Source organism: Mirounga angustirostris, unplaced genomic scaffold (assembly GCF_029215605.1).
Source record: "Mirounga angustirostris isolate CCGP_5_RB_7025 unplaced genomic scaffold, mMirAng1.0.hap1 SCAF_11, whole genome shotgun sequence".
In the NCBI taxonomy this organism is placed as follows: domain Eukaryota; kingdom Metazoa; phylum Chordata; class Mammalia; order Carnivora; family Phocidae; genus Mirounga; species Mirounga angustirostris.
The window spans coordinates 72,835,890-72,856,272 of NW_026991719.1; the positions used below are offsets into that span (position 1 = coordinate 72,835,890).

The 20,383-nt window shown below is 38.0% G+C and overlaps 1 pseudogene; it reads left to right on the top strand.

The window, feature by feature from the left end:
* The first annotated feature begins 15,073 nt into the window (after window positions 1-15,073).
* LOC123861313 (cyclin-dependent kinase 2-associated protein 1-like) lies at window positions 15,074-15,420 on the top strand (annotated as a pseudogene).
* The last annotated feature ends 4,963 nt before the right edge of the window (window positions 15,421-20,383 follow it).

The following is a 20,383-nucleotide window of genomic DNA, read 5'->3' on the forward strand; positions in this document are numbered from 1 at the left end:
TAAAAACTACTTTTAAAAGCTTTGTTTAACCTATATGGACAGGGTTTGTTGGCCTTGGCTGTGTGCCCCACACACATGCACACAAACAAAAATGAGTAACAAGTATTATACATTAAAAATAAATAATAAATGGTCCCTGTACAATGCCTCCTTCTCATAAGGGGCACAAATACAAATCACTAATCTCCAGGGAGAACCAAGCAAGGATGGTAGAGAGAGAAGTCCTGTGTCCTGGGGATGTGGCAGAGAGGGCATGCAGAAGCTTCAGGGACCAGGAGGCATCCAGGCCAAACAACTGTGAAGGGGTGGATGTCAATGTTATGTTAAGGAGGGGCCTTCAGGGCTGAAGGAAACAAAGCTAGTGAGGACACCTAGTGGTAGAAGTACTGCCTGTTCAGAAGACAATGAGAACATTTGTTTCTGGTAAGGAGATGTAATCTGATAAGAGACTGTAAATAATCAAGAAGGCAAAATCTCATCCAAGGAACACCACACACAATGCTTGTCTGTATTTCTCAACAACAGCTCAATAGAGAATCTCCTTGGCCTGTGTAACCAAGAAGAGGTTAAAACATTTCCCAACACCGAGGCTCCCATAATCTTTGAGGGTGGTAAGTCACTGAGGGTCACCCTGTAGCCCACTCCCCACACCAAGGCCCCAGTGCCTTAGAATCAACGTCACTCATTAGCAAGAACCTTCCTTAATGGAAAGTTCTGCTATAAATAAATAAATAATAACAGAAACAAAAACAACACAAGCAAACAAACTCGAAATGAAAAGAGATAATCATAGTAAGCTTTAACCTCTCATACTGCATGTATGCCTCAACCGTCCTGCTGAGAACAGTCTGTCCTCTTACTTAAACTGATTCATCACCACATATCATAACAAAATTTAGGATATCCCTGCTTTTACTACATACCCCACTCCAAAAAGTGAAAAAAAAAAAACACTACAGAAAATATAAACTTAACCCAAATAATATTCAACATCAACGTAAAGGTCCTACTGTATTACTACTACACCAGGATATTATAATCATTTCAGCCTATTTACAAAATATCCTCGTTCTGAGAGCTCCAGAAGCATTACAAACATTGCTGCATTAGATTCCTCTTCTTGAGATAATTTAAAGCCTGAAACATGCAAATTTACCTATTTTTCTGTACTACCATGGAAGGGTAATTGTCATAAAAGGACTACAACCAAAATCCTCTTCCTCTGATTCTCAGATCAGATCATACAAACTTTCCTTCAGATCATACAAGTTAATCTGAAATTGGAAACCTAAAGGGATTAAGTCATACAAAAAAATACAAACGGGAAAAAAATAAACATAAAAAGGAATCTGTAAGTGGCATCACGCTAACAGTCTAAACTTTGCTAAAGAAAGAAAAATTTACTTGATTTACCAAAACTATAGGCATTTTATAAAGTATTCAAGAAATAATGCTTATAAAAATAGGGGGAAATTTTTGAGTGAGACCATCAAACAAAAATCATTTTGTTCTTTGGCAAAGAGTTCTTCCAAAATGTCATGTCCACAAGAAGTAATGTTTGTCAAAACTGTGTTTAAGCTGACTCACATGCCAGATCACCTTCAGGTCAACTTTGACTCAGGTTTTGCTTGGTGCAGGTATATTAGCAGATGCCTGCTGGAGGTAAACCAAGGAGCCCTGAGGGATTATGGCTGGCTTTTTGTGCTGCACGTTGATGTCCTCCAGCACCTGCTGCCAATGCCTCAGTTTTGTCAGGTGCTTCCGGCCCAGAACATCTTTCTGCTATAATTCATTCCTTAGTTCTGAGACATTCTCTTTGATAACTTGCTCTGGTTCCTGGACAAATAATTGCAATCATTTTTGAAGGAAAAAACATTCTGTCTGTCTCACAATATCCAGAAATTTCTGGATACACTAACACCAGTTCTAATTTCTTGCTGATCCGTGCCATTGACATAGTCCTGACTCACAAGAGAAGCAAAGCAAGCCTCAAAAGATGACTCCAGCTCATCCACCAAGGTACTGGTAGAAGTTCTTGGAGGGCCTGGCATAACCTGAAGAAGCAAAGTCTGGCTTCTGGAGTCCCCGGGGTGTCCAGGTAGCTGCTCAGAGAACATACCCCCCAGCGGAGCCACCATTTCTGAAAATCTCTTTTTCAGGTTTCTAAATTGTCTAATGGAAATGAAACTCCAGTCCCTGGTTACAACCTGCAATGACTTTAATCAAGTATGAGGTTAAATGGGTCAGAGTCCTCCACAAGATCACCCTCACTTCTGTAAGTTAAGGGGGTCGCCAAAACCACCCTCAGGTTTGAAAATTTGTTGAAAGGATGCACAAAATTATGAAAGTTGTTATATTCATAAATCATTACAGAGAAAGGTTACAAGGTTAAAATCAGCCAAATGAAGAGACCTATGAAGCAGAGACCAAGAGGGGCTTAAATGAGGAGTTTCCAGGTGTCCTCTCCCAATCAAGTATGAATGGTGTTACCTCCTCCCAGGCAATAATGTGTGACGATATGCACAGAGTTTTGCTACCCAAGGAAGCTCACACAAGCCTCTGATGTTCAGTTTTTATTGGGGTTCGATCACATACTACCCAAATAGCTGATCTTTATTTTCTAGCCCCTTCAGACATTGAGCTTAATATCTTTAGTCATCAGTTCCTCTGGTGGTCTGAACTGAGACTGTATGACCCAAAGCCCCTATTGTAACTCACAGTGATAAACTCTCCAATGGCCATAGGCCATAGGCAAGCAAAGACACTCTTATCAGGAACCTAGAGATAACCTCCCAGTAGCCAAGGACAAAGTCCAGACTGCTTTTAGGTAAGGTTTATTCTTCATGCACCCTAACAAATTTTTATCATTTAGATAAACTACAGCTAAAAATCACATTTATCAAACATAATCATGTAATAATAAAGCCCTCTAAACCATAAGTGTTTAGTCCTCCAATATCAGTGAGAAAGTGCTTGATTTTCCTTTGTATAGAAAAATCTCTAGAGAAAACCCTAGGACCCAAAAGAGTGCATAAAATAAAACATTACACTAGAGACTTTTCAAACACTATTCAGTATAGCTATAAAATCAGATTTCCATTATTTTCTGAAAATCCTAATATGCATGGTGGTGTTTTTATTTTGATTAGTTTCTCAGGTGGTGTCCTTGCCTTATTCCTTTCCAATATTTGAAAAATGTAAATTATTCATGAAAGGACAGACCCAAAGCAAATAAAAAAAAGAAACAGGGAAACAATGACAATTAGTAACCTTGTTTTTTTTTTTTTTTTTAAGATTTTATTTATTTGAGAGAGAGTGAGAGATAGAGAGAGCACAAGCAGGGGGAGGGGCAGAGGGAGAAGCAGACTCCCCACTGGGCAGGGAGCCCAATGAGAGGCTCTATCCCAGGACCCCAAGATCATGACCTGAGCTGAGGGCAGACGCTTAACCGACTGAGCCACCCAGGCACCCCATTTAGCAACCTTGTTTACGGAAGTTTCAGACAATAGTGTAGCAGAAGATACTGGCTTTGAGGATCATCATTAGATTCTCACTTCATCACTGTTTAAATGTGTATGAGAGTGAAGCTGAGATAATGCCACTGTGATTTAGGTGTTTTTCTCCTTAAATATATATATCTATCTATATATATATCGATATATATATATATCGATATATATATAGATATATTTCCTCTATGAATAAGCCTTGGATTATATGTAAAAATGCAAGGATTTATAATGATATTCTTGCTTTCTTTTATTCCTTCCTGTTCAACAGTACTTATATATTATTTACATACTGAGAAGAATTAGGGAAAATCTAAGTGATCTGCTCTATAGCTAACTGCTGGGATATCCTTATTTAGCATGCTAATTAGGTAGTCTTGTTCTGGGGATACTGGTGGCATTTATTCAGGCAGGGAGCCTATACCAACCTAAGCCTAAAGGATGTAGTGAACAGAATCCAAAGAGCCATGTGAAAAGAGCTGTGACCTTTGGTCTAGGGCTACAGCCAACCCACAAACACCTTTCAGAAGCAGATAGAGGAATATTCTTCCCAGTCTCTGGATAACCTACTGTGTCTCCCATTGACTGAATCCAACTACAAACAAGACTGCAAGGGAGCTGCATAATGTAGTCCAACTACATGAACCTCATAGGACATGGAACAAAGTAGAGAAAAGTAGAGAGTGGATCCAGAAAGGCAAATACATAGGTCTGAGAACTAAGCTCTGGGGCAGACCAATGCTTAGGGTTAAGGAAACTAGGATGGACAAACAAAGGAAACTAAAAAGGAATAGATAATAGGTAGCAAGAAAGCCAAGAGAGTGTGACATCCTAGAGCCAAATAAAGGTGTTTAAATATCAGGGAAGTAAAATTTTCAACTGTATCACATGCTACTGGGTCGAAAGTAAGTGGATTGAAAATTGACTGCTAGATTTGGTAATGTAGATGACACTGGAAACTTTGAAAAAAAGTATGAAAATAAATGAAGATCACCCAGATGAGAAAAAACAGGCATTCAAAACTTTCACTATAGCAAGGGACACTGCCACCACCACTTGCATTTGGGAGATACTAAAAACTTGCAGAAGAATTGGAAAGCTTTATAGTGGGAAAAAAAGAAGAGGCTTCAGTATTGCTTTGATTGAAGGTTGTGGGCATGGGGAAGCTGAAGACAGGCTAGCTAAAAGGGAGACAGCATATGTGATTGGTTTGGGGATCATATTTGGTTTTCTCTGGTTGGTCTGAGTTGGAAAGGGGAGCAGAAATCAGGGAAGCTGGCAATCATTGACCAAATCCTCTTTTTTTAAAGATTTTATTTATTTATTTGAGAGAGAGACAGAGATAGTCACAGAGATAGCAAGAGAGAGCACGAGCAGGGAGGAGAGGGAGAAGCAGGCTCCCCGCTGAGCAGGGAGCCCAGTGCAGTGCTGGATCCCAGGACCCTGGGATCATGACCTGAGCCAAAAGCAGATACTTAACCAACTGAGCCACCCAGGCACCCCAAGTCCTGACTCTTTTGGGCCAGTTGCTGCAAAGGTTGTGGTTTGGTTTCCTGGACTGGTTGCAATAGAGGTTGTGGATCAGAGTTCTATTGTCAAAATGATTTTGCCATTGTCCATTTGTATAGTCAGTCTCTCAGGAGTTTCAGTGGAGTACAAGGGCTAAAGAATGATTTGAATGGAGCACCACTGATTGTACAGTCAGGACAGAGAAATTATTCTAAGTATTAAAACTGAGGTAATTTAATATAGGGGATTGATTATAAATGAGCTCAGGAAACTAATGAAAAACAGTAAGGCAACCAGGAGATAAGCAACCTAAAGACAGTTATTCCACCCCTAGAACTGAAGGGGTAATAGAAGGCAGTAGTGTTAACCAGATCCTAGAAGACAGTCCAGTCCAGCAGAGGCTAAAACCACTACAGGAGCTACCAAGGAAGCCACAAAAAGGAGGCATTGAGTAGTGGGGCCTGGAGCCATGGAGAAGACACAGGTGATACTAGAGAGGTTACCTTAGAAAGGGAAAAGTGGGGAGAAATATACGGCTTCTCCTTTCTTCTCACCATCCACCCTCCCACTAATGTCTCTCATTGGCTAACCCCAGCGAGAAGCAAGCTGGCAGGGAGTCTGGGAAATGCAGCTTACAGGTCCTCTTGCAATTTATGTTAGAGTGGGGAAAGGGTGGAAAGGAGAGTGCAAACAGGCATATGACTGACCTAAATGGGTTCAAGAGAGAATGGGTCACTCCTGGAAATAAAGCTGGTTTACTAGGACTAATCCTTCTGCTTTGAACAATTAAAACTATGAGATAAAGTGTTTTGTTTTGGTTTTTTTTTTCCAAAAAACAGTTAAATAATTAAAGTGCTATCAAGAAAACTGCCATCTTTGGGTGAGAGCTGGAACTTAAAAATAAAAACAAAGCACAGGCAAAAAACAAAAGTGCTTTTGCTCTGAGGAAATCTGTAAAAAGAGGAAAATGTACAAAGCCTTGGGAACAGGGGGGCAAGAGTCAAGGTTCAAGGCCCCCCATAGCCTGTTGAAGGACATTTGAGCTATTTCTAGTTTTTTTACAAATAAATGGCTGTACAACTCTATAAATATACTAAAAACGACTGACTTGTACATTTTAAACAGGTGAACATTATGGTAGATAAATTATATCTCATAGGGCTATTAGAAAAATAACAAGAATGAGAAAAAGACATTTTCTGATGAAAAACTGGGAATATTTGCCACTAGTAGGAGAGAATGTATGCATTCCAAAATAGGAGACTAAATCCAGATGGAAAGTCTAGGCAAATAAAATGGTAAATATGTAGGTAATTCTTACCAGCTACTGACTCTCTAAAACCATGACATCAATAAAAATGATGCCTTTTGAAGTAAAAAGAAAACCAAGATAGAATTAAAATTCATGAAGGGCTTAAACACCTGACTCTTGGTTTCAGCTCTAGTCTTGATCTCAGGATCCTGGGATCAAGCCCTGCATCGGGTCCCATGCTCAGTGTGGAGTCTGCTTGAGATTCTCTCTCTCTCGCTCCCGCTTGTGATATCTCTCTGTCTCTCTCTCTAAAATAGATAAATAAAATCTTAAAAAAATTAAGTTTCATGAGAAAAGAGAGAATGAACAAAGGATTGTGAAGAATCGAGAGATCAGCAACAGTTGGCACTTGTTACTATCAATAGGGCTGCAAGTGAAGAGAAGGAAATAGTGTTGTCAGAGCCAAAAGAGAGTTAAACTTGGGAGAAGATTCCCAGTGACAGTTGTTGTCACTGGGACATAAAGCTACTGCCAAAAACTAAGCAATTAAGCAGGAAGGGTACAGGACAGAAAGAAAAATGAACCTTTCTCCATCTGTATTCCAAGTTCTTGTTTATGCCTCCCTGTGGCCAAATCCAAAAGAAAAGGAACATCAAAGGACACAGTAAAGAGAATTAAAAGGCAAGCCAGAGCAGAAAAAGAAATATAGGTTTAACCAGCAAAGAACTAATGCAGAGAATATATAAAGAACTTTGAAAAATCAGTAGGAAAAATGCAGGCAATCTAATTGAAAACAAATGTACAACTTGTTTAAGCACTTCACAGAAGAAAAAAACAAAATAAAAATTATTTACACATGAAAAGGTGCTCAATTGTATAAGTAATCTCCAAACTATGAAATAATACTTATATGCCTATGAGATTGGCAAAATCAAAAATAAAAATTTGGGGAACATCAAGGGTTAGCAAAAATAAAGAACCATAGGAATTCTCATGCACTGCCAGTAAAAATGCGAATTGACAAAATAACTTTGAAAATTGTTAGGCAATGTCTAGTAAACGTGACCATATACATATCCATAATCCAGCAATTTCTCTACCAGGTATTTATCCTCAAATTTATGCATGTATGCACCTAGATAAATGCACAAGAATGCATACTGTAGCATTGTCCCTAACATCTCCAAATTGGAAATAATACAAATATCCATCAATAATAACAGAGGTGAATAAACAATAGAATTTTATACAGATTTATAGTATTGAAAATGAATGAACTACATCTACACATAATAGCATAAATGAAACTTAGAGATATTTACTGAAAGAAGCAAGGCAGAAAATAAAATACAGTATAATTTCATTCATTTAAATTTTTAAAAATACTGGCCAAACAATGGTATATTGCTTAGTGATGTATAAAGTGATAGTGTATTAAAAAGAAACATGGAAATGATTATCAGACAGGATTGTGGATAGTTCATCCATGGTAAAAAAAAGGTGGGGGGGAGGAAAGAGTATACTGGAATAGTTGCAGGGAAGTCCACACATGTGATAGTAAAAGACAGACTCTAGAGCCAAAGTGCATGGTATATACCCCAGCTGTCTGACCTTGGGAAAATTTTGCAATTTCTTTTTGCCTCTCAGCCTCCTCATCTGTAAAATAGGGAAAATAATGGTAGTTATCAAACAGAAAGCACCCGGGAAATTCTAAGCACAGAAGAAGCACTCAATAAATGGTGGTTATTGTAAGTATTATTGATTTTAGGCTCCCCATTTACTCAATATTTATTAAGCTCCTACTATGTACCAGAAACTGCAAGGCATGATTGATGTTTACCCTCAAGAGGGTTATAATATTTCAGAGGAGATGGTCATCTAGACAACAATTTTATTGAAAGCTTATGTGACACTGCATTCTAAATGTTTTATGAAAATAAAATGAACTGTAACTGAATGTACAAAGATTGGTATAAAGATCAAGCCATTAATTTCTCACCAAATGCTCAATTTAATCCAGTTACTGCAAGTGAACAAAGGAAGTTTTGTTATTTTTATTTGTTTTAAAATCTATAATCTACTCTCTCATCAATTATTAATAAATCTCTAGACATGGCCAGAATTCAAGATCTGTTTTTCCAATTAAACATCACATTCTCATATATTCATTCAAAATTTATTAACATTCATTACATGTAAAGTTCCAGGATTAACACAAGGATGTAAATCAGTCCTTTTCAAAAAATGACCTCAGCCCAAGATGAATACATTTAAAAAATAGACAATACAATCTAATATGCTAAATGTGTAAAAATAGATTAGAATAAGTTATTACAGGAACATTTAGGAGGAAAGAATGGTTGTTCAGTACCCCCAAGAGGTCAGGCAAAGGCTTTCTGTGGAAATGTGATATGTGAACTAAAATTTAGGAGATGAGTAGAATGTAAACAGATGACTGTAATGTAGTGGGGCACAAGGATAATAAGGGCAGTATTAGAATCATGTGGGAAGGTTGTGTGATGCACCATGGCATGTTCTGGAATTTAATGGGGTATGGAAAGACTGGAGAATAAAGTGCAGTGATTGGTGAGCAGTGAAGTTGGGAGATGGAAGCAGGTAGGATGAGGCTAGAGCATGAAAATACCTGTATGCGAAACTAAGATGTTCGACTTTCATTTCAAAGATGATGGGGGAAAAAAAAGAAAAAAAGATACTGAGAAACGATTGAACAAAAAACTTCAAGAAAGAAAGCAAATTGTCTTCCTGACCAACCTCTAGCCAATTGTATCTAATGTCTCCTTTATACCCGATCTAAGCTCCTGCTTTTACCTAACAAAGATGGAACCCAGATCTGGCTTATTTAAGAAACTGACCTTGATGAGTGTTTTATACTATGGCTCAAGTACTTTGCTCTTCCTCAAACTTACACCCATCGCTGCTAGAGTGCCAAACTGTAAGCAGTCAGTGAGGAGGGTGAACGAGAGCCATTTAGGGAGTCTTGTGGAGTGTTAAGGACCTAAAAGGGGGGATCTAAAAGAGGATTTATTCTGCTTTTATTGTGGTGGCCAGGGAAGATAAATCTTTTTACCCCACTTCTCCTCCAGGTATATCTAGCAAGTCCTGTCTTGCCTCAGTATCTCCTCTTGCCTCCATGTGTGTATGTGTATAAGGCCAAAGGACCTATGGGAAAGGAAATGCCTGAAGTGACCTTCCCCAGACCTTAGGAACAATGCAATTAGACCTTGTACTTAGAAATGTGTTCACTCAGGACATCTGGGTGGCTCAGTCAGTTAAGCATCTGCCTTTGGCTCAGGTCATGATCCCAGGGTCCTACGATCGAGCCTCGTGCCAGGCTCCTTACTCAGGGGGGGGAGTCTGCTTCTCCCTCTGCCTGACACTGCCCCTGCTTGTGCTCTAAATAAATAAATAAATAAATAAATAAATAAATAAATAAATAAATAAATAAATAAAATCTTTAAAAAGAAAGTGCTTACAGCTCACATTCCAGATTCTAAAGTCCAAAGAAGGCATTTGGGACAACAGGATATTTTTAGCTCTTTTGACATTTTTTTTAAATTTTATTCTTATGTTAATCCCCATACATTACATCATTAGTTTTAGATGAAATTTTTAGCTCTTTTGAAGCACTCTTCCCCACCTTGTGTCTCCCAATAAAAAGAAAGTTTAACTGGGTGTTATACACAACTAATGAATCATTGAACACTACATCAAAAACTAACAATGTACTATATGGTGGCTAACAGAACATAATAATAAAAAAATAAATTAAACAAAATTATAATCCAAGAGAAAAAAAAAAACTAAGTCTAAGCTTTTTACTCTCAAACATGGTTCAAAGACTGAATTGTATAGGACAGAAGGGGACTGCCTTTAAAGTGGAAAAAACACTAAACTGGAAGAAGCCAGGATATTTTCCTATGACAGTAAACCAAAAATTATAAAAAAAGAAACTCCAAAAGATGAGAATTCCTCTAGTCTGAACCAAAGAATTATAGAAGCCAAAGGGCTACTTTTGTAACTTGCAGGAAGGCATTACATTCATCTTTCTATCTGAAGTGAGCGGATATGTATGTGCTATAGGAGTCATGCTGAGGAGCAAGTGAAGGAGACTGAGAAATACCTTTCTCTAGATTCCACCTTAATCAAATAGAATAAAGAAATTGTTACATCGACTATATAAATACTGTAAAAGGAATCCAAAAATATAGTTCTTCAACAATATAAAAGGGAACCAGATTCATGCAACTAGACAGAGAAGAGTAACATTAAGGAGAAAAGAGAAATAAAACCTGTGCTCGTAGAGAAACATAGTTAAATACAAAGCTGTTCACAGACAGGGTATTTCCCAACCTTCTAGGGAACAACAGTGCCCTTTGATATATAACCAACTGTGAAGAGACTGGAAAGGATTCAAAAAAAAAGTTAAGTGGACAGAAGCTAGGAACTTGACACACGAGGTTGGAGAGAAATAAAAGAAATGAGAAAGGAAACTGCTAAATTGAACATTATTCTGACAAAAATTGAGCAAAAGAAATGAAAAAGGAAACTGCTAAATTGAACATTATTCTGACAAAAATTGAGCATTGATTTTATTTATTTATTAAAGAGAGAGAGAAAGTGAGCACGAGCAGGGTGAGGTTCAGAGGGAGAGTGAGAGGGACAGGCAGACTCCCCACTGAGCAGGGAGCCAGATTCTGGCTCTATCCCAGGATCCTGAGATCTAAGTCAGATGCTTAACCCTCTGAGCCACCCAGGCACCCCAAGCACTGATTTTAAAGTGAGACTTCATAAGTCTGAATTTGCTTTAGATGTGGGTTTTGTGTGTATGTGTGTGTGTGTGATTTATTTCCTTTCTCATCTATTACCTCACCAACATTCTAGCATCATTTTTGCTAAATTAAATAAAAAATTTGTGTCATTAACAGTGATCATCACCACAAAAAATATATTAATGCATTTGTTTATAAAGTTTTTCTTATACAAAGTATTGCTTACATAAAATATTTTCAGACTCATAATTATCTGCCAGTTTTTCTCTGCCTCCTGCCTTGATTATAGAACAAAATTGTTGCTTTCTGTGAACTACTGCAGAGCAACTAAAATTGAATCATGTAAGACCTCTACCCAATGAAAATTATTTAGATGATATTATTTCAGTGAGGCAGCATCGATGACACTTTGTGTAGCAGAGGACGTAGATATTGAGGGTTTTTTCCAACTAGAAAAGTCTGGGACTATTTTAATGAAGAGGTAAATTCCAGAGATTAGAATACTGTTTATATCTTCTTCATTTTTCTCAACAATTAGCTCTGATTCTTTTTAGGGAGGAATCAACCTTTCTGAATCACATACCCTGAATACATATAACTAGGCTAGTGAATTCTCACTATCTCTATATCTTCCTTCCCCTGAGAGTTCCTTACGAACTTCCCCTGGTGGCTTCTAGGTTTACACTCATTAAAATTGTGATGATTTGCCTAGACGTGTTGAAACTGAAGTTACAGGGTGAGGATCAAAGAAGACTGACAAAGTACATCAACTACTATCATTTATCTGCTAAAATAACAGCAGTAATTAGACCATTAGCTGAACAGTAGTGATAGAATCTGTCCCCCCTCTTGTGGTGGTGGAGTTCTGAGGATGCCATCCCTGTGATAACAAAATTGGATATTCTACTAATATATAACCAGGATAGGAAGGAGTGGTTAATGAAGGGAGACAGGAAATTTGGAGTAACTTTCTTCCCCTTATCATTTACTATGCTTTGCTACTATGTGTAAACCAGGGTGTGTGCTGGAAGGGGACAAGCAACAAGACACTACCAGTTTTGAGCTTTGTACCAGTTATCTCAAGGTTCTTTCCATGTATTTTCTCACTGAGGGACTTGCAATATCTATCTCGACATCATACTTATCTAGATATTATGAAAAGTCATCTCTGTCAATTGCTGCTTCCCCAAGCCCATCATTACCAGTTGTAAAGGCATTCAACCTGTTGCTTCTTCCTTGCTCAGTGCCTGAAGCATTATTGACCTATCCTAGAACTATATTGGAAACCTTTCCTTCAATTTTACTGTTTTAAACTGCCCAGTATGCAGTATATGTAGGACTACTCCCTGGGCACTTCTTTTTTTTTTAAGATTTTATTTATTTATTTGACAGAAAGAGACACAGCAAGAGAGGGAACACAAGCAGGGGGAGTGGGAGAGGAAGAAGCAGGCTTCCCGCAGAGCAGGGAGCCCGATGTGGGGCTCGATCCCAGGACCCTGGGATCATGACCTGAGTCGAAGGCAGACGCTTAACGACTGAGCCACCCAGGCGCCCCTCCCTGTGCACTTCTGTATCCACTAAATTGCTGCTCTTCCTGCTCTAGATGGAACTCTGAACTCTGAACTCTGAACTCTACAAGGTTGTAGAGAGAAACAATTTTCAATTCTTTAGTTAAGGTAGTGAATTAAACTCCATTTCCCTTTTGGGAGCTGATTTCCTGTCCTAAATTTGAGTCAGCTTAGCTTTTGGGTGCCTGAATGCCATGCTTTTAGTCCTTGTCAGGCCCCTCACTCAAAGGCTAGATTATTTAATGTGCCTTGAGTAACTGGCTGGAGAGATGGTTTTAAATATGTCCACAAATTCTTTGGTCTCCCTCCCTTTAAGAGGTAGAACTTAATTCCCCTTTCCTGAGTGTATGCAGACTTAGAGACTTGCTGCTAATGAATAGAATGATGCAGAAAAGACAGTGTGTGACTTCTGAGACTAGGTCATAAAGGCACTGTGACTTTCCCCTCTTTCCTTGATCACTCAATCTGGGCTGAGCCAGCTGCTGTGTCAGGAGAAAAGGTCCATATGGGAAAGAACTGCATCTTTTAACAACCATGTGAACGAGGCATTTTTTAATTTGATCCTATTGTCCTAGCTAAGTCTTCAAATGACTACCACCCAGGCTGAATCTTCTTTTTCTTCAATTTTTATTTAAATTCCAGTTACTTAACATACAGTGTAATATAAGCTTCATGTGTAGAATTCAGTGATTCTTCACTTACATACAAATACCCAGGTGCTCATCCCAAAAGGTGCCTCCTTAATCCCCATTAACTAACCCATCCCCATGCCTACCTCCCCACAAGTAACCCTCAGTTTGTTCTCTATAGGTAAGAGTCTGTTTCCTGGATTGCCTCTCTTTTTTCCCCCTATGTCCATCTGTTTTGTTTCTGATATTCCATGTATGGGTGAAATCATATGTTATTTGTCTTTCTCTGACTGACTTACTTTGCTTAGCATAATACTCTCTAGCTCCATCCATGTCCCTGCAAATGGCAAGATTTCATTCTTTTTTATGGCTAAGATTCCATTATATATATACCTGTCTTCCTTATCCATTCATCAGTCAATGGACATTTGGACTCTTTCCATGATTTGGATATTATTGATAATAATGCTATAAACATGAGGGTGCATGTGTCCTTTCATATTAGTATTTTTGTTTTCTTTGGGTAAATACCTAGTAGTGCAATTGCTGGATCATAGGGTAGTTCTGGTTTTTTTGTTTGTTTGTTTATTTGTTTTTAAGAGAGAGAGACTGAGAGTGTGTGCAGGTGTGCATGAATGGGGAGAGAGGCTGAGGAAGAGGGGGAGAAAATCTTAAGCAGGCTCCATGCTGAGCATGGGGCTTGATCTCACAATACTGAGATCATGACCTGAGCCAAAATCAAGAGTCAGATGCTTAATCTACTGAACCATCCAGGCACCCCAGGGTAGTTCTATTTTTAACCTTTTGAGGAACCTCCATACTATTTCCTGAGTGGCTGCACCAGTTTGCATTCCCACCACTACAGCTTTGTAATATAACTTGAAGTCCAGAATTCTGATGCCTCCAGCTTTGCTTTTCTTTTTCAAGGTTGCTTTGGCTATTCGGGACCTTTTGTGTTCCATACAAATTTTAGGAATGTTTCTTCCACCTTTGTGAAAAATGTTCGTGGTATTTTGATAGGGATTGTATTAAATGTGTAAATTGTTTTGGGTAGTATAGGCATTTTAACAATATTTGTCCTTCCAATCCATGAGCATGGAATGTTTTTCCATTTCTTTGTGTCATCTTCCAATTTCTTTCATCAGTGTTTTGTAGTTTTCAGAGTACAGATCTTTTACCCCTTTGGTTAGGTTTATTCCTAGGTGTCTTATGGTTTTTGGTGGAATTGCAAATGGGATCGATTCCTTGATTTCTTTTTTTGCTGCTTCATTATCGGTGTATAGAAATGCAATAGATTTCTGTATGTTGATTTTGTATCCTGCAAATTTACTGAATTTGTGTATCACTTCTAGTAATTTTTTGGTGGAGGTTTTTGGGTTTTCTACATAGAGTATCATCATCTGCAAAATAGTGAAAGTTTGACTTCTTCATTGCAGATTTGGATGCATTTTATTTCTTTTTGTTGTCTGATTGCTGAAGTTAGGACTTCCAGTACTATGTTAATTAACAGTGGTGAGCCCTCCTGGCCAGGGCCTGTCTGATGGCTCTGCTCAAAGTTTGTGGCTGCCCCTGAACCAGCATTCCTGATGTATGGGTGATACACTGAAGTGGGTCTCAGGGTGAGGGACAGTCATATTTGCTCCTGCGGCCCCAGCCATCAACAACAAAAAGTGTGCAGGAAGTGATGGGGGTGCATAGCAGGGCAGTAGGCTGTGGGTCTGCCTTGTTGCCACCTGGCCTTGCCACTGACTCCACTGCCACCCTCATGAGCCTGGCCCTTCAGAACCCCTGCTAGGGCACCCTACTAATCAGGGAGATGTCTTAGAAACCAAACTTGGCTGTGCACATGTCTTCCCCTCCCTCAGTACTGCTGGGAGCGTCTACCCATCATACAGCAGTCTGGTGACATCCTCATGGTACTGCTACTTGCTGAGTGACTACAGGCCACCATCTCCAGTGTGCACCCAGGGAACTGGGAACAGCCATGCAACCCAAAGCAAATATGCTGAACTGTTGGCCATTATGGAGGAGTTGGGGAAAGAGATAAGACCCGTGTATGTGGGGAGCAAGAGAAACATGGAGAGAGTAAAATGAGGCATTAGTCACACCAAAAGGCTGGTTCCAGAGTGCTTGGTTGAAATAGAACAGAATGCCAGATCCTAGTTGCCTGTTAGTGTGGAAGGTTTTCCATTTCCCACGAAGATGAGAAATTACAGCTCATCTCCCATGTTCAGATGAAACTCTTGTTTTCAAAATGGTAACAGTTTGGTTTCTCCTTTCTGTGTCCCTCCCATGGCTTATGAGGCTCTGAGATTGAAAAATATTTTGTAGTTGATTAGGATTTACATTTTATATAGTTAAGAACTACCGAGGGTTTTGTTTTTATTTTTGTTGTAAGCATTGATTTAAAAGATGTATGTAAAAGATACCTATCTCACAGGAAAGATACCATTGTCTCCTTTTCATCATTTCTTTTGAATACAGTTATGTTACCCAGATTCTTTTTGCTTTTTGTTCCTTTTCATAAGCTAATACAACAACTCTGTGGGTTGTTTTTAGTGCATACATTTGCCACATGGTGTGGATTCCACTTAATGGAACATCTTTTGTGCTTAAGCATTTTCTTACATCACTATAAGTGCTTTGGGATCAGTTTAAAAAATGCACAAGTTATAAATACAGAAGAAAGAGCAACCTATAAAACCTAACCTAATAAGAACCCCCAACATTTTCCTACAAAGACTATATGTGGATTTCAGTTCTGCCTTTCCTGTAAATGGATCCAAACATCTGAAAGAAAATGACTAATCCACAATACCCAAACTATGGAAAGAGCCAAGATGTCCATCGACAGATGAATGGATAAAGAAGATGTGGTGTATATATATACAAGGAATATTATGCAGCCATCAAAAGGAATGAAATCTTGCCATTTGCAATGATGTGGATGGAACTGGAGGGTGTTATGCTGAGAAAAATAAGTCAATCAGAGAAAGACATGTATCATATGACCTCACTGATATGAGGAATTCTTAATCTCAGGAAACAAACTGAGGGTTGCTGGAGTGGTGGGGGGTGGGAGGGATGGGGTGGCTGGGTGATAGACATTGGGGAGGGTATGTGCTATGGTGAGCGTTGTGAATTGTGCAAGACTATTGAGTCACAGATATGTACCTCTGAAACAAATAATACATTATATGTTTAAAAAAGAAGAAGAAGAAGAAGATAGCAGGAGGGGAAGAATGAAGGGTGGGGGAATCGGAGGGGGAGATGAACCATGAGAGACAATGGACTCTGAAAAACAACCTGGGGGTTGGAGAGGGGAGGGTGGTGGGAGGATGGGTTAGCCTGGTGATGGGTATTAAAGAGGGCATGTTCTGCATGGAGCACTGGGTGTTATATGCAAACAATGAATCATGGAACACTACTTCAAAAACTAATGATGTGATGTATGGTGATTAACATAACATAATAAAAAAATTTGCACTTTCCTAAAAAAAAAAGAAAATGACTAATTACCATTTGCATCTTTTTATATATTTATTACTTGATCTAATAAAGCTTATTTTCATTAAAAAAAGGTGTTGAGAGTAGACATCCTTGTCTTGTTCCTGACAGTAGAGGAAAAGCTTTCAGTATTTCTCCATTAAGGATAATATTAGCTGTGGGTTTTTCTTATCTGTCCTTTATGAATGTTGAGCTATGTTCCCTCTACCCCTACTTTGTCAAGAGTTTTTATCAAGAATGGATGTTGTACTTTGTCAAGTGATTTTTCTGCATTCACTGAGAGGATCATATGGCTTTTATCTTTTCGTTTATAAATGTGGTGTATCACATTGTTTGATTTGTGAATGTTGAACCACCCTTGCAACCCAGGAATAAATCCCACTTGATCATGGTGAATGATTCATTTAATGTACTGTTGGATTATATTTGCTAGTATTTGTTGAAAGTTTTTGTATCCATGTTCATCAGGGATATTGTCCTACAATTCTGTTTTTTTAGTGGAGTCTCGGTCTGGTTTTGAAATCAAGTTAATGTTACCCTCATAGAAAGAGTATGGACATTTTCCTTCCATTTCTATTTTTCGGAACAGTTTGAGAGAATAAGTATTAACTTTTCTTTAAATGTTTGGTGGAATTCCCCTGCAAAGCTGTCTGACACTGGACTTATGTTTTGTTGGGAGATTTTTGATTACTAATTCAATTTCTTTGCTGGTTATTGGTCTGTTCAAATTTTTTTATTTCTTCCTGTTTTAGCTTTGGTATATATGTCTCTAGAAATTTATCCATTTCTTCCAGATTGTCCAATTTGTTGGCATATAATTTTTCATAATATTCTCTTATAATTGTGTATCTGTGGTGCTGATTGTTATTTCTCCTCTCTCATTTGTGATTTTATTTGTGTGGGTCCTTTCTCTTTATTTTTTTGATAAGTCTGGCTAGGGGTTTATAAGTTTTATTGATTATTTCAAAGAACGAGCTCTTGATTTCATTGATCTATTCTGCTGGGGTTTTTTTGTTGTTGTTTTTATATCATGTATTTCTTCTCTAATCTTTATTATTTCGCTTCTTCTGCTGGCTTTAGGCTTCATTTGTTCTTTTTCTAGCTCCTTTATTTGTAAAGATAAGCTGTATATTTGAGATTTTTCCTGCTTCTTGAGATAGGCCTGTATGGGTATATACTTCTCTCATATGACTACTTTTGCTGCATCCCAAAGGTTTTGGACCATCGTGTTTTCATTTTGTTTCCATGTATTTTTTTTTTCTTAATTTCCTGGTTAACCCATTCATTCTTTGTAAGATGTTCTTTAACCACCATGTAATCGTGGTCTTCCCAAATTTTTTTGTTGTTGTTGACTTCAAGTTTCATAGTGTTGTGGACAGAAAAGCTGTATGGTACAATCTAAATCTTTCTGTACTTCCTGAGGCCTGATTTGTGACCTAGTATGTGATCTATTCTGGAGAATATCACATGTGCACTTGAATGTGTGTTCTGATGCTTTAGAAGGCATTTTTCTGAATGTATCTTTTAAGTCCATCTGCTCCAGTGTTTCTTTGTTGATTTTCTGCTTAGATGATCTATCCATTGATGTAAGTGGGATGTTTATGTCCTCTACTATTATTGTATTATGATCAATGAATTCCTTTATGTTTGTTATAAGTTGTTTTATATATTTGGGTGCTCCCAAGTTGGGAACATAAATATTTACAATTATTAGATCTTCTTGGATAGTCCCTTTTATTATGATATAAGGACCTTCCTCATCTTTTGTTACAGTCTTTGCTTTAAAATCTAGTTTGTCTTATAGAAGTATTGCTATTCCAGCTTTCTTTTGATATCCATTTGCATGACAGATGGTTCTCCATCCCCTCACTTTCCATCTTCAGATATCTTTAGGTCTAAAATGAGACTCTTGTAGGCAGCATATCAATAGGTCTTATTTTTTATCCATTCTGACACCCTATGTCCTTTGATTAGAGTGGTTAGTCCATTTACATTTAGACTGATTATTGATAGATATGTACTTAGTGCCATTGTGTTATTTGTTTTGTCATTGTTTCTGGAGATTTTCTCTGCTTTTGTCCCTTCTGTTCTTTCTTTCCTACTCAAAGAGTCCTCTTTAATTTTTCTTACAGGGCTGATTTAGTGGACACAGACTCCTTTAGTTTTGTTTTTTTCTGGGAAACTCTTTATCTCTCCTTCTATTCTGAATGATACTCTTGCTGGATAGTATTCTTGACTGCATATTTTTCCCATTCAGCACATTGAATATATCATGCCACTTCTGGGTTGCCAGGTTTCTCTGGGGAGATCTTCAGCTAAGTTTATGGGTCTTCCCTTGTAAGTTAAGGATATCTTTTGTCTTGCTGCTTTTAGGATTTTACTTTATTACTATATGTCAAAATTTTAACTACAATATGTCTTCGTGTTGGCCTGCTTTTATTGATTTGATGGAAGTTCTCTGTGCCTCCTGGATCTGGATGTCTGTTTCCTTCCCCAGACTAGGGATATTTTCAGCTGTTATTTCCTTATATAAACCTTATGCCTTATTTTCTCTCTCTTCTTCTGGGGCTCCTTTGATACAAATATTATTACATTTGATGGAGTCACTGAGTTCCCTACATCTATTCTCATGATCCATAACACTCCTTTCTCTCTTTTGTCCAGCTTCATTATTGAAATCCAATAATGGATTCTGTCTTTTATATCACTTATTCATTCTTCTGCTTCTTCCAACCTTGTGGTCATTACATCAAATCAGTTTCAAGTCTCAGTTATTGTATTTTTCATTTCTGTTTTATTTAACTCCTTTATCTCTGTGGTAAGGGTCTCCCAGATGTCTTCCATGCTTTTCTCAAGCCCAGTGAACATCCTTATGACTGTTGTTTTAAATTCTCCATCAGGCATGTTACTTATATTTGTTTCAATTAGATCTCTGGTTGTGACCTTTTCTTATTGTTTCATTTGGGATGAATTCCTCCATCTTGGCATGGTCTTTGTCTTCTCCAGGACCTTCGCCTAGGCCTCTCTTGTGTATTAGAAAAGCCTGTTATGTTTCCTGCTTCTGAGAGTAATGGCTTTATCAAGCTTATAAGCTTGATATTTATTACATAGCTTAAGTTATGTAGTAAATCTATAGTCTAATGAAAGTGACACACAGTCAATTAATTTTAACACAATATTCTATATAGAAGTAAGCATAAAGTTTTAGGAGAGCACAGCAGAGAGAGGGATCAAGCACCAAGGAGGCTCTTAGGCTGTTGCAACTAACCTCTCAGTTTGACCTGAGCTTAATGAACTTGATTACTCTGGCATTCAACTGATGCAGACTATCATTTCTAATGTTTCCGTCCTCTCAATCCATACTCACCTATCCCTTGATTTCTTCTTATAACACAGCTGATGATTTTTGACAAAATGATCTCATTCTTTTTAAACCATTCTTACAGAAGAAATTATTGGAAAATTTCAACAATAGACACATTTAAATTTCTACCACCTCCATAACACCAGTACAAAGAAATACATGTAATCAACTTCTATCATATAGCATCAAAATCCTTATGGTATTTCTGGGGGATTGAGGGTAGGCAAAATGGGTGAAGATATTTCTAAGTGGTCA